The sequence below is a fragment of the Lemur catta genome, chromosome 13 (assembly GCF_020740605.2).
Source record: "Lemur catta isolate mLemCat1 chromosome 13, mLemCat1.pri, whole genome shotgun sequence".
NCBI classification, from domain to species: domain Eukaryota; kingdom Metazoa; phylum Chordata; class Mammalia; order Primates; family Lemuridae; genus Lemur; species Lemur catta.
Genome location: NC_059140.1, coordinates 9,240,652 through 9,254,394, shown reverse-complemented (window position 1 = coordinate 9,254,394; position 13,743 = coordinate 9,240,652). Strand labels below are relative to the sequence as shown.

At 47.7% G+C, this 13,743-nt stretch overlaps 1 pseudogene; it reads left to right on the top strand.

Annotated features, from left to right (window-relative positions):
• The first annotated feature begins 8,647 nt into the window (after positions 1 to 8,647).
• Positions 8,648 to 13,157, top strand: LOC123649041 (annotated as a pseudogene).
• Positions 13,158 to 13,743: the final 586 nt, after the last annotated feature.

The following is a 13,743-nucleotide window of genomic DNA, read 5'->3' as shown; positions in this document are numbered from 1 at the left end:
GCAGCACGTACACAGGTAGCCACCTGGGCCTTCGCACCCTCGGAGTGGAGATCCAGCCACTGGAGCCCCAACCTGGGACAGCAACGGCCTGGAGGACAAAGAGCACATCCTAGAGGAAGAAAAGGAAGGAGAAAACGAAGACATTGAGTGAACAGTCACTCGGGAAAACCTTATTCGTGGGGCAGCACCTGCAGAGGAAGGAGCCGGGAGGGAAAAAGAGGAGCCAGAGGAGAGAAAGCCCAAAGCCCAAGCCGTTGCTGGGCTCCACACAGGAGCTGGCCGTGCAGGCGAGGAAGTTCGTAAGAGCCAGAGTGCTGCACACCCAGAGGTAGAATATGGTAGATACGGCCTTCTGAAATTCTTGGGGGATCTCCGTGGAGATGTTCTGGAAAAAGCAGGGTGAACTCGGCAAAAAGAAGGCAGAGCGGCCAATTTTTCTGTAAAGCAGGGCCGCCCCCAGGGCAGCACGCTGCAGCTCTGGCTCGCTGCGGTGGGCTCCTCTGCCTTCCAGGTGAGCTCCTCCTGTTTCCCAGGCAGCTCAGCCGTGGCTGCTGCAGCTGAGGCCCGAGTGTTGTAAGGGCCACAGTTCTTGGGTTCTGTGGGCCTGAGCTTTCTCCAGGGATGCAAGGAGGGACATGAGGGTGGAGGCGATGGGGTGTGGGCAGGAGGCTCGGAGGCTGATGATGGCTCCCGGGTCTCAAAAGGGTTGTAGATGCCCAGCGCGGCGTAGTGAGGCCTGAGTCAGTGCTGGATCCCAGCTGGGTCCCGAAAGGGGCTGTCCAGTTCTCCGGGCTCGGCCAGCGGTTTCCGCCATCTCTGTGCAGAGCCACGTTAGCAGCTGCGGCCTCTGCCGCCCCCTGCCCTGCACGCCCCTGCCGAGGCAGCGGACAGGCGGTGGCACTCAGACCTCCTTCCGCCCTGTCTGGGTCCTCCCCCCTTCTCTGCGCCTATAGTATTTACCTCAAATACACAAACAAACAAAAAGTATCTTTGAAAATAAAACGGCAAATTGAGTATTTTGTTTTCAGGAATTCATAAAGTTATATACAAATATTGGTGTGGCTATTTTATTTAATAATTAAACATAAAATAATGTCAATAAAGATTATCTCCCCAAATTCATAACAATCTATATTATATCTTTATATATTTGTATTATAAATTTACATTAACAAATTGGAATAAAAAAAGTTTATAAAATTCAACAAAACCTCCTTGGGTAAAATGTGTGTTATTTTAATTCCATGTAAAATGCTATTTGAAACTGTGTAGTGAATAAATTGGCATGTAGTTATAATAGCGTTTTTGTAGTGAAATCTGTTGTTAAAATGGTATTGCATCTAAAACTATATGTTCTCTACTTAGGCATTTATCTCCTGACATTGCTTTTGTGCATATAAACATTAAAAAATATAGCTGTTCTATTGTAGTTAAAAATAAATTAGGGCCTATAGAAAAGATTAGGTGTGCATATATAGTCAGTAAGATCAAAACCTTTCAACTCTTAATTTCCTGCTGCAAAATTATCAGTTCAATCTTTAAAAATTATTTTTCTGTAGTTTTAAAATTCTGCATTGTCATTAGCTGATTGTAAAAGGGTAACTGATAAAATATTTTAACTTAATTATAAGGTTTGAGGGGGCTAATATTTGATGATAGTTCATTCAGCATACATAACACACACACACACACACACACACACACACACACACACACACACCCCTTAAGTTCAAAGAGAATAGCGCAGATTTTTGTTTTAATTTTTCTGTTTGTTTGTTTTCCTCATTCTTTGGATTGTTGGCATAGCTTTCCTAGCTAACTTACTGTTTAACAAAAAACAGCATTGATTCAATGATTTTAATGTCATTTTTTTATCTGTATCATATGGAGTACTTGATTTTTAAGTCCTTTTTGCTTGTCTTTTTCCTCATACTTTCTTGTTCTATTTAGTTTCATCTATGAAGTCATTTTTCCTGTTGCTTAACTGATGATATATTTGCTGGACCTGTTGCTTTTCACATTGATATGTGAATAAAAGTATGTGTTACCACATATACATTAGAATATCACAAATATCATTTGTCTTCTGACACATATGGGATAGCTCCCTTAAAGAAAAAATGTGTGTGTGGGTACATATATATTTCATTTGTGGATATGTTGCTCTAATCCTTTGTCTTCATATGGCACATATTTATATATAAAATGTATAAATTTATAAAAATGTCTGAAAAAGGTTATTTTCAGTTATTTCTTTTTACCTCTATGAGATAGCATTTTATGAAAAATACTATGAGATTGATCATATTGAAATAGCAATTAAAATGGGAGGGAATCAATGGGATTAGATTACTTGACCCCAAATGGGAAAAAACATGATAAAAGAAGGAGTTATGGAACACTGAGAAGAAGAAAGAACAAACAGAACAGAAATGTGAGTACATACAATCCACTGCCCTTTTCCTCATGAGTTTATGTATCATATGTGTTAACTGAAACAATAATTATAACACCATCTGATACTTAAGACAATGATATTGTATTATAAAATGAGGAAGATAAAAAATCTAAATGAAAGTGAGGTTTCCACACATCACTCCAAGTGGTAAAATACGTACATATATTGTAATACCCAGAGAAAATACTGTGAAAACTATTCAAAGAAATATACAGTAGTCCCTCAGTATCCATGGGGGATTGGGTCCAGGACCTCCCTCATATACCACAATCTGCAAACGCTCAAGTCCCTGATATAAAATGGCATAGTATTTGCAATTAACCTACTCTCATCTTCCTGTGTAATTTATATTATCTCTAAATTACTTATAATACCTAATACAATGTAAATGCTATGTAAATAATTATTAAAATATATTGTTTAGGAAATAAACAATAAAAAGTCTGTAAAAAAAATCTGTATGCTCAGTACAGACAAAATTTTTCAATCCATGGTTGGTTGAATTCATGGATGCAGAACCCACAAATATGGAAGGTTGACTGTACTCACAAATGTCATAAATCAATGAAGACATAATCTTAAAAAAGTGAAAATAATCCTCAGTAAAACCAGAGAAACAGAAGTATAAGATCCAGAGTTAACAAATATGAAACAAATAAGAAAATGGCAGACTTAAGCACTAATAAATCAATAGTTACTTTGAATCTAAAAGGTCGAAATATACTACTCAGGTGAGATTAGCAAAGTAGATTTTAAAAAATGACAAAACTCTATGTTGCTTAGAAGAATTTTACTTCAAACTTAATGGCAAATGTGCCTTAGAAGTAAAAGAATGGAAAAAGATGCAAATATTCTTTATAAAAATTTGAGCATGATTATATCAATATTTAATAAAGTAGACTTCAAAATTACTATAGATGAAGATGTACATTATATAATAATAAAAAATATCAATGCATCAGAAAGGCAAAACAATCCTGCATGTGTACATACTTAAGAAAAAAGATCTACAGAACATATACAGCAAAAGCTGGTAGAGCTGAAAGGAGAAATAGAGGAATCCACAATTATAGTTAGGCGACTTCAACAAACCCCATCAGAAACTGATAGAACCAGTAGACAGAAATCCCTGAAGGAACTAGCAGAGTCAAATCACACAATCAACAAATAAGATCTAATTTACATATATAAAAAACCATTCAATAACAGTAGATTTTTTAACAGCCCATGTATTATGGGTTGAATTGTGACACCCTCTCTCAGGAAATAAAAATGTAAAAAGATATGCTGCACCCCTAACCCCAAGTACTGCAGAAATAGAGTTATTGTAGGTGAAATTAATTAAGATGAGGTCATATTGGAGTAGGATGGTCCCCTAATTCAATATGATTAGTATCATTATAAGAGGAGAAGAGACACAGACAGAAACACAGAAGGAATGCCATGTAAAGACAAAGGATTAGAGCAACACACCCACAAACCAAGACAGCCAAAGGTTGCTAACAAACCACCAGAAGCCAGGAAGACTCAAGAAAGGATTCCCTCGCAGATTTCAAAGGAAGCATGGTCCTGCCAATGCTAATTCTAGACTTCTAGCCCACAGAACTGTGAGACAATATATTTCTGATGTTTTAAGACACCTAGTTTTGTGATATTTGGGACCTAATTATTATTAGGAAATGAATGCACCTTGAAACATTCAATGGCATAGAACATACCCCGGGTCATAAAACAAACCTTATAAAACAAATGTAAAAGAATTTAAGGAGGCCAGGTGCAGTGGCTCATGCCTGTAATCCTAGCACTCTGGGAGGCCGAGGCAGGCGGATCATTTGAGCTCAGGAGTTCGAGACCAGCCTGACCAAGAGCGAGACTCTGTCTCTACTAAAAATAGAAAGAAATTAGCTGGGCAACCTAAAATATATAGAAAAAATTAGCCGGGCATGGTGGTGCATGCCTATAGTCCCAGCTATTTGGGAGGCTGAGGTAGGAGGATTGCTTGAGCCCAGGAGTTTGAGGTTTCTGTGAGCTATGCTGACACCACAGCACTCTAGCCAGGGTGACAGAGTGGGACTCTGTCTCAAAAAAAAAAAAAAAAAAAGAATTTAAGGAATACAAAGTGTCTTCTCTCATCAAAATAGAATCAAGCTATAAATCAATTATGGAAAGACAGTTGGAAAATTTTAACCCTATGGGAATTAAAGAATACACTTTTAAATAATTTATACAAACTAAAAAACACATCTGAATGAAAATCGAAACAAGGCATAAAAATATCTGAGATTTATTTAAAGCAGTGTCAAGTGGGAATTTTAGAGCACTGAAGGCTTACATCAGAAATGAGATGAGGCCAGGCATGGTGGCTCATGCCTGTAATCCTAGCACTCTGGGAGGCCAAGGCAGGAGGATCGCTTGAGGTCAGGAGTTCGAGACCAACCTGAGCAAAAGCCAGACTCTGTCTCTACTGAAAAATAGAAAGAAATTATCTGGACAACTAAAAATATATAGAAAAAATTAGCCGGGCATGGTGGCACATGCCTGTATTCCCAGCTACTTGGGAGGCTGAGGCAGAAGGATTGCTTGAGCCCAGGAGTTTGAGGTTGCTGTGAGCTAGGCCGATGCCATGGCACTCTAGCCAGGGTGACAGAGTGGGACTCTGCCTCAAAAAAGAAAGAAAGAAAGAAAGAAAGAAAGAAAGAAAGAAAGGAAGGAAGGAAGGAAGGAAGGAAGGAAGGAAGGAAGGAAGGAAGGAAGGAAGAGAGAGAGGGGGAGGGGGGGGAGGGAGGGAGGGAGGAAGGAAGGAAGGAAGGAAGGAAGGAAGAAAGAAAGAAAGAAATGAGATGAGTTCTCAAATCAATGACTTAAGTTCTTTAAAAAATTAGAAAAATAAAATTGTAATAAACCCAAAGTAAGCAGAAGGAAGGACACAATAAAGATAAGCTCAGAATTTAAGGAAAATTGAAAATAGAAAAGCAATTGAGAAAATAAACAAAAAGATGCATGTTCAAAATAACCCCAGGGCAAGGGGTGGAAGGTTTGGAGGCTGGAAATGAGTTCCCAGATTATAGCTTCTATTTTTTTCCAAAAAGTAGCAGGGAGATCCTTGCTGGGGGAGAGGAGAAGGAGAATGGGGGCTGGAGATTACTGGTTGCATTTGAAATGCCACTGAGGAGAGGGGGCAGGGAGTGCAGGGAAACAGGACTGTTGGGCTGGGTGAGAGCCTAGCTGGGGGTGGCGCTCATGAGTCTGCAGTAGCCCTAACCTGCCCCAAAGCAAGATGGCTACAGGGTTCTTCCAGGCAGGGATGGAAGAGGTGTCCCCTCCTCACAACAGAACCACCCCTGGGTTCCATGCTGTCCCCTTGCCCTTCCTGTATCCCCAACCTCCCTCTCCTCTGGTCCCTCCTTCCACATGCCAAAGGACCTGAATCTCCCCCAACTTAGAATAAGAAAACACCAACCAAGGCGCCTGTGCAGCCTCCAGCTGTGGCCGTAACTCACTTTCTCCCTCCAAACTTCTTGCTGGAGAATGTGCACTTTGCTCCCTTCCTTGCTGCCTTCCATTCCTGCTTGACACGCACCAAGGCTGCTGCAGCCAAGCTGCTCCCACTGAGACCAGAGTCCTCTGGCCACTCCCCTGAGTGACACTTCCTCCTCATCCCTCAACCAAGAGGCCTCAGCCCCCCTTCAGCAGCTGGCTGCATGGACTACTCCCTCTTTCTGTAAACCTGACATCTCAACTGTCCACCTGTCCCCAAATTCCACTTGTCCCAAACAGAACCCCAGTCTTTTCCCCAAACCTGCTCTCCCTCCAGTGTTCCCCTCTCTCTAGGGAATGGCACTTTGACCCGCCCCATCCCTCAGGATGGAGACCTAGGTGTCACTGTTGATAAGTCCCTCTCTCCATCATTGACTCCATCCTCTCGCCTGGCCAGGCCACTTTCGCAACATCTCCTGCACATGGCCACCTCTTGTCTTCTGCTCTGCCATTTGCCTAGCTCAGGGCGTCAGCATCAGTCACCTGCACCACTGCATCTCCCAGCCTGTTACCCCCCATACACACCACCACCAGGCTTTCTCCCTGGAAACCATTCTGCACTCAGTGGCCCTTTCTAAAATGCCTGACACCCTTCGAGGGTTGCCCATTGCCCTGGGCACAGAGCTCAAATGCAAACCCCTCAAGCGGTAGCAAGTCCCAGCATGGCCTGCCTGCAGCTTTTCCAACTCCTCTGATCTGCATGCCCTTCCACCTTCTGCTCCAGCCAAACTGTACAGTTTACAATTTCCAAGACACTGCCTGCTTTTGGACTTATTTTTCCTTTGGTCCCTCTGCCTGGACTGGTCTTTCACTTCCTGGACAACTCCCACACTATAGGTCCTGCAGTCTCAGCTTAAACTTCCTTCCTCTGCAAAACCTTCCCCAATGTCATGTCTGGGGGACATACCCCTACATGGCATTCTACATGATCCCATTCATTTGGCAAATGGGTACTAAGCACATGTGCTGGAGACTGGAAGGTGCACGAGAGAGTCTTTGCTCCTAGGGTGCTTACGTTCTGGTGAGCAGACGCAGACAGGAAACAAGCAACCCATAAGTGAACAGATAATTTCAAGGAATGGTAAATGCTATGAACAAATTAAAACATGATCAAGAACCAAGACTAGCTGGGAGTGGGGCGACATTCAGATAGAGGGGTCAGGGAAGACATTTCAGCGTGAAAGGAAGAGCCAGCCACAGGACGAGCTGGGCGAAAAGGGTTCCAGGTAGAGGGAACAAGCAGGGCACAGGCCCTGGAGTGGGAACAAGAAAGGGGCTTGGAGCAAGGGGAGCAAGAGGTGTGCTACGGGGCTGGGTAGGACAGCTGGGCATGCCTGGATCACCCAGGAGCCTTGAAGCCATGGTAGGATTTTGGATTTTTTTTAAAAAGTGCAATAGATAGAAAGACATTGAGGAGTAAGTAGAGTACTGATGTGATTTCTCTCAAATTGCTCTGGCTGACGCTGAGAAGGTGGACACGAGGGCAAGGATGGAAGCCAGGAGACCCTGCTACAGGGAGAGATGATTCTGGAGGGCAGAGCTGAGAGGTATGATGCAGGCAGAGCCCACCCGCCTTGTGGGAGTGGATGTGTGAGACAGAGCGTGGAATCAGGGTGACTTTAGCAGATGGTTGCATGGGGTGGGCTGGTCACTGGGGAGGACTGGAGAAGGAGCAGGTGGACGTGAAAGCTGCAGTTTGGGATCTCACTCTGAGTTGCCTTTTAGACCTCCAGGCCAGAGATCCTGTGAGAAACCTGTCTGGCTCTGAGTTCTGAGGCAGGGACCCATCCTCTGCATTCAGCATTCTGTCCCCAGCCCTAGAGCAGGGCTTTTGGGCATGGCAGGGGCTCCCAATGGAAATAGAATGGGGCCACCGGCTGAGGGGGGCTGATCCTGCACCTGTACTCTGCCTACATTCATTTTTTGCCCCCAAATGTAAGACATACTCTGCAAAGGTAACATTGGCCAAATTCACAGAAATTCTAAAGCTGTGGTACTCAAAGTGTGGTCCCTGGACCAGCAGCATCAGCCTCATCTGGAGGCCTCTAACAGTTTAGAGATGCAAACTCTCAGGCCCCTCCCCTACCTGCTGAATCAGAAACTCAAGAGTATTAACAAGCCTTCCAGGTAACTTTGTTGCGGGCTCAACTCTGACACTGCTGTTCTATGGGGCCTAAGGCCTCAGCAACTGGCTCGTGTAGGGTACGCACCTCGGGGGAAAAAAAAAATGACCGTTTGGGCCCATGTGGCTGACTAGTAACCAAACCAGAGGACCAACACCTCCTTGGGCTCAGGGTCTCTCCCGCCAGCTCCCTCATGGCCCACAGCCATTGTAGTTCTCGCCAAAGCCAGGTGGTAGCGCCAGCACCTCGGCCTCACTCTGGCTGCCTAAAGTAGAGACCCTGCAAGACCTGTTCCCCTCCCCAGTGCCTCTTTCGGGCTAGGAGACGCAGTTCCAAGGCCTACCCCCTGGCAAAGGTTTTGCGGCAGGGCCTTCACTGGGGAGAGGGATGCTGAGGCTGGCACACTCAAACTAGGGGCCAAGCCCCTACTCCTGGGGATTAGGAAGGGGGGGCAGAATAGTCCCTTTGGGTGAAAGAGAAATTAGCAGTGCCAGGCCTCTGGGACTTGGGGGACAGTTGTCAGTAACCCATGGAGGCTGCTCTGGTCCAGTGGACTCTGGCCACACCCCATGAACCCTCTGCTGACTCTGCCCAAGCTCATTCGAGGTCCCAGGTGCTGCTTCCCTGCCAATGGGTAAGGGCAGCTTGGAAGTGCCCCAGTTGGGGGTCCTCATGGCCTGGCAGCCAAGCAACTTGGGAATGGGGACCCAAAGCAGGGAAGATGCTTGAGTAGGGTTCTTACCAGCTGCCAGGTTCACGTCTCCTGAGTTGGGGGCTCCCTGGGTCCCTGTCCTGCTCTGTGGCCAAGGGAGCCCAGGATCCTGGCCCAGGATGGGCCCACGCCCTGGTCCTAGCCCTGGATGTGGCTCAGGAGACGGGAACCCAGGAGGCCAGCCTGGGCGCCCTCCCCACCTCCAGTTCCAAGCCCAATTCCGAGGGGATCCAGGGCTGAGCAGAGGCTTGTCCCTATCTGCTCCCCTTCCCCTCATCTTTCCTGTTCCATGGAAGGTTGAGACCCCCAAAGCCCAGCTGGAGGCACCCCTACCCATTCTGCTTGGACTTAGCATACCCTGGCCCCTGCTCCAGGAAGCTGCACACACACCCCTTCCCCAGGCCTCCACCCAACACCCACACACACTCTCCCTCCCCCTTTGTCCCCCTCTTGGCCATGTCCTCCTCTCCCAGGATCCCAGATGTGCAGCTGTCCTCCTCTGAGGCTCTGCCTCTCTTCTCAGGAGGCTGGGAATAGGCCAGCTGTTTTCTCTGGGCAGCCAGCTGTTTTGTCCATCAGGAAGCAGCTGTGGCTCCTCTGCTAACATTGTTCCTGTGGCTGCAGCTGCAGCAGGGCAGCCCTGCTGGGCCACGGCCTGGGAGCTGTTACCTCCGCTGGGCCCAGGCAGCCCCTTCCCCCTCCCAGCGCGGGACCCCTGCTGCTTCCCCCTGAGCTGCAGCAGTAGCCTTGTAGATACCCCAAGACTCATAGAGACCCCAAGAAGACCCAGTATTACTATCCTGACTCCCTCAGCAACGGCTAACCTGTCCCTTGGGACACAGCTTTGTCCTCAGGTGAACACAGAGGAACTGGGAGGCTCAAAGGGATGTGTCACCCTATTCAGAATACTAATAACAACAGCTGTCATTAAGGGTTGGCTGTGTGCCAGGCATCTGGTCAGTGCTTTAAAGGTATTATTTACTTTAATTTTCACAACAACCCTGTGAAGTAGGGAATATTTTTATTTTACAGAAAAGGCAATGAGCAAACTGAGGTATGGAGAGTCTAAGTCACTTGCCCAAGCCCACACAGACTCGGGGTCTGAAACCAGGATTGCCTGTCTCTCTCCAGCCAGCCCAGAGAACCGTGAGTAGTGGTTGGTGGAGTAATGGCAGCCTCAGCCCCCGCTCTTTGCTTGCCACTTTGTGATGGCAAGTGCTGCTCCTAAATCGGTTCTCTGGCACTGTGTTATTATTGCCTAGGGCCAAGCCATTGTGAGGCAGTGCCAGGCCCCCCACAGGCAGTGGACAGTGTTGGCAGTGATGGAGAGGAGGCTCTGGAATTGCTGTTGGTGCTGCTATTAAAGTTTCCCCAAGCTTTTTGCCCCAGGCTTCCTTTCCCCGGTCTGGGCCTCAGTCTCCCCATCTGTGAAATGAGGAAGCTGATGGATGGAGTTCACACCACCAGCTCCCAGATGCCTAGTCTAGAGCTGTGCCAGGTTCTGTGCTCAATACCGTCCAAGCATGTATTGGCAGATGACTCCTGGTGGCTGCGGTCCGCCTGGGCTAGAATCCCAGCTTTGCTGCCTCTTGGCTGCCTGGCTTTGGGCAAGTGACTTTACCCCTCAGAGTCTCCAAAACTGAAAAATGGAGATAAGAACAATGCCCCCTGTGTCCTTGATTTTGCTTTGGAAAGGATGAGATAATGCAGGTAAAGTGGTTAGCCCAGGACCCAACATGGACAAAGTGGGTGGGAAATGCAACCTCTTACTATTATGACTGTTATCCACAATCTGGAAGGATCTGAGTGGCCTGTCCACCACAGTGTGCCCCCATGCTCAGCTCAGAGCTGGTACATGGGAGGATTCTGTCATTTGTTGTGAATGAATGACCCCTGCTCCAGCAGTCCCCACATGACGACAGTGGGCTAGGAGAGGGCCCAAAGGTGCCCAAGATTGCACAGTTAGAGGGCAAAGGTGGGATTCAGCCCATCCCTGGGCCTGCCAAGACCCTGCTCCCACTCCTGCACCCCTTTGGGCTTCTCTCCTGAAGCCGGAACCTAGATTAGGGAGGGGAAAGGGAACAGGGACAATCCCAGGGCTGAGATGGCCCAGAAAGTGATGCAGCTATGGCTGGGTGAGATCTCAGGGTCTGGGAATGACTCCTCAGGATGCAGTGACCTGTGCTTTCCCCCTCTGTCACCTCCTGCCTGCCCATCATGGGTCAGTTCCCCCGTCCCAGCCTAGACATCTGGAACTAGGGCAGACAAAGGGCTGCGGGAAGGGACAATAACCTTCTGTCCACTTTCAGATGTTGGGCTGAGCCTGCCCAGAGCTGGGAGCTGAGCCACAGTGAAGCGGTGCCAGGCTCCCCATGGGCAGCGGACAGTGTTGGCAGTGATGGAGAGGAGGCATTTCACAGTGTTTTGTTCCTGCTGATCCCCTCCCCCTACTTCTCACCCCAGCCACCCAGGCCCTTGCTCCAGGTGGCTTGAGCACCAGCCACGTTCTTGACCTCAGGGGAAAAGTTTAGACTCTTTGGACTCTGGGCAACAATAACAGTGTCACAGAACTGATTTAGGTGCAGCACTTACCATCACAAAGTGGCAGGCAGAGAGCGGGACTGAGGCTGCCATTACTCCACCAACCACTGCTCATGGCTCTCTGCACTCTGCCATGCAGGATGGGGTGTTAAGTTCCCTGCAACCTGGGCACACAGCGGGAGGACTTGAGGTGGGCAGGGCTCAAGAAGAGACACGGGGATCCAACTGGGAATCAGGAGGCCTGAGAACTGCCTCCTGCACCATTAGTTCACTTGCCACAGGTGCCCCTGGCACACAGCTGCAGAGGCTGATGCCAGCCTGGCTCTGAGGATGAGTCTGCCTGGTCTGAGGGTCCTGCCCCTGGTCAGTGATCATCAACACTTAGTTCAGAAAGGGGCACATGACTCAATCTGGGCCCAGGTGAGGAGTCTGGCTGGGGTTCTTTCTGGGAGAACATCTAGAAGTGAGCCTCTTCTTTCCACAGGGACACCAGATTCTCAAAAAATTAAAGAATGTTAACACCCAGGGGAGGCTGGATTCAGCAAAGCAGTTATATTTATAAACCTCTGGTGACAATGTACCTGCCACAGCCCTTTGTAAAGTAAGCTATGAAAATCACAAATCTGCATATCCTTTAACCAAGAAATCCCATCCCTCGAAGTGTGTCTTCTGCAGGAGATTAGTATATATTATGGGCTGAAATGAGTCTTCTCCTCAAAATTCAAATGTTCATGTTCTAAACCTCAATGCCTCAGAACATGACTGCATTTGGACATACGTCCTTAAAGAGGCAATTAAGTTTGAGTTCATTGGGGTAAGTGTTACTCCAATATGACTGGGGTCCTTATACGAAGAGGTGGTAAGGACATAGAGAAGCACAAGAAAAGACCCTGCCAACACAGAGATAAAGGTGGCCACCTGCATGCCAAGGAGAGAGGCCTCAGAGAAACCACTCCAGTCAACAGCTTGATACCAGATTTCCATCCTCCAGAATTATAAGAAAATAGAAAGAAAATATCCCTGTAGCACCATCAGGGCAGGCTCTGTGTCCTCCCATGTCTTCATAATGTTCCATAAGGGAGGCCATTTCTCACAGCAGTTAAGCCTTTTAATGCTAGTGGATCCTTATGTGATAAAATTCTATTTCCATGTCAATCATGCTGCAAAGAACATCCTATTTGTGTCCTAATAGGATGGAAGAGTTTGTCAGGGCTGCCATAATGCAGCATCTCAGACTTAAGGGCTTCAACAACAGGCCACTGAGATCCTAAATGAGTATTTCTACTCCCATCTGAGTAACCCATATCCTAGTGAAGGAGGCTAAGGAGGAGCTCGCCAAGAAATGTGGCATCACTGTCTCTCAGGTCTCTTGCTGGTGTGGCAACAAGTGCATTCGCTATAAGAAAAACACTGGAAAGTTCCAAGAAGAGGCAAACATCTATGCCGTCAAGACCACGGTGTCAGTCACCCAGGGGGGTGACAGCCGCACCAGCTCCCCGATACCTGCTTCCTCCACAGGCTCTGGCAGCTCTTTCAATCTCTCAGGAGCTGGAGACATGTTCCTGGGGACGTCTGGGCTCAGCCGAGATGCCTATTCTTCTTCCCAGGTGGAATCACTCCGACACTGGATGGGGCCCGGGGCTACGCCGACAACCTCGGGCAGGCCAGATGTACAGCCCTCAGGAAATGAGGGCAAACAGCAGCTGGCAGGAGGCTGCGACCCCCCTCTTCAGTGACATCCCCAACAGAGAGACCAGAGAGTGTTCACTCCAACACCTCCAACTGATCTCGCCCCTCAGGGTCACAGGGGTGGGGGCTCTCACAAGGCAACTCTTGAAGAAGACACAGGCATCCAGAGGACAAACCTCAAATACAAGAGAAGTGCAAGACAGATGGGTTCTTCCCCACCCCAACTAGACTCTCTCAGTGCTGGGGGTGCTGACTACATGGCAGGAAGAATGGGGCCCCTAAAGGAGAGTAGGGTCTGTCTCCCCCTTCTACCTTTTTTCTCTCTGACACAGAAACACACACACACACACACACACACACACACACACACACACACACACACTCAGAAACCTCTTTCTCAGAGCCCTTTTTCTTCTCTCTCTCTTTCCCATATACTCTCACGTACTCTCTCTGGTCTCCCCCACCCCACTTACATTTTTCTGGAATCTGTGGATACACCAGCCCTGCCCGACCAGAGATGCCAAAAATGAGGACATGACTTCTGGACAGAGGACATGGGCCACGTCCCCAGGTGCATCCCCACCCCTTACCCTCCAAAGGGCTTTATTGCCTCATACACAGCTCCTCCTAAACCAATAGAATCGCTCGGCGGATGAGAGTGTCTGGACTCAGATATCTACCTC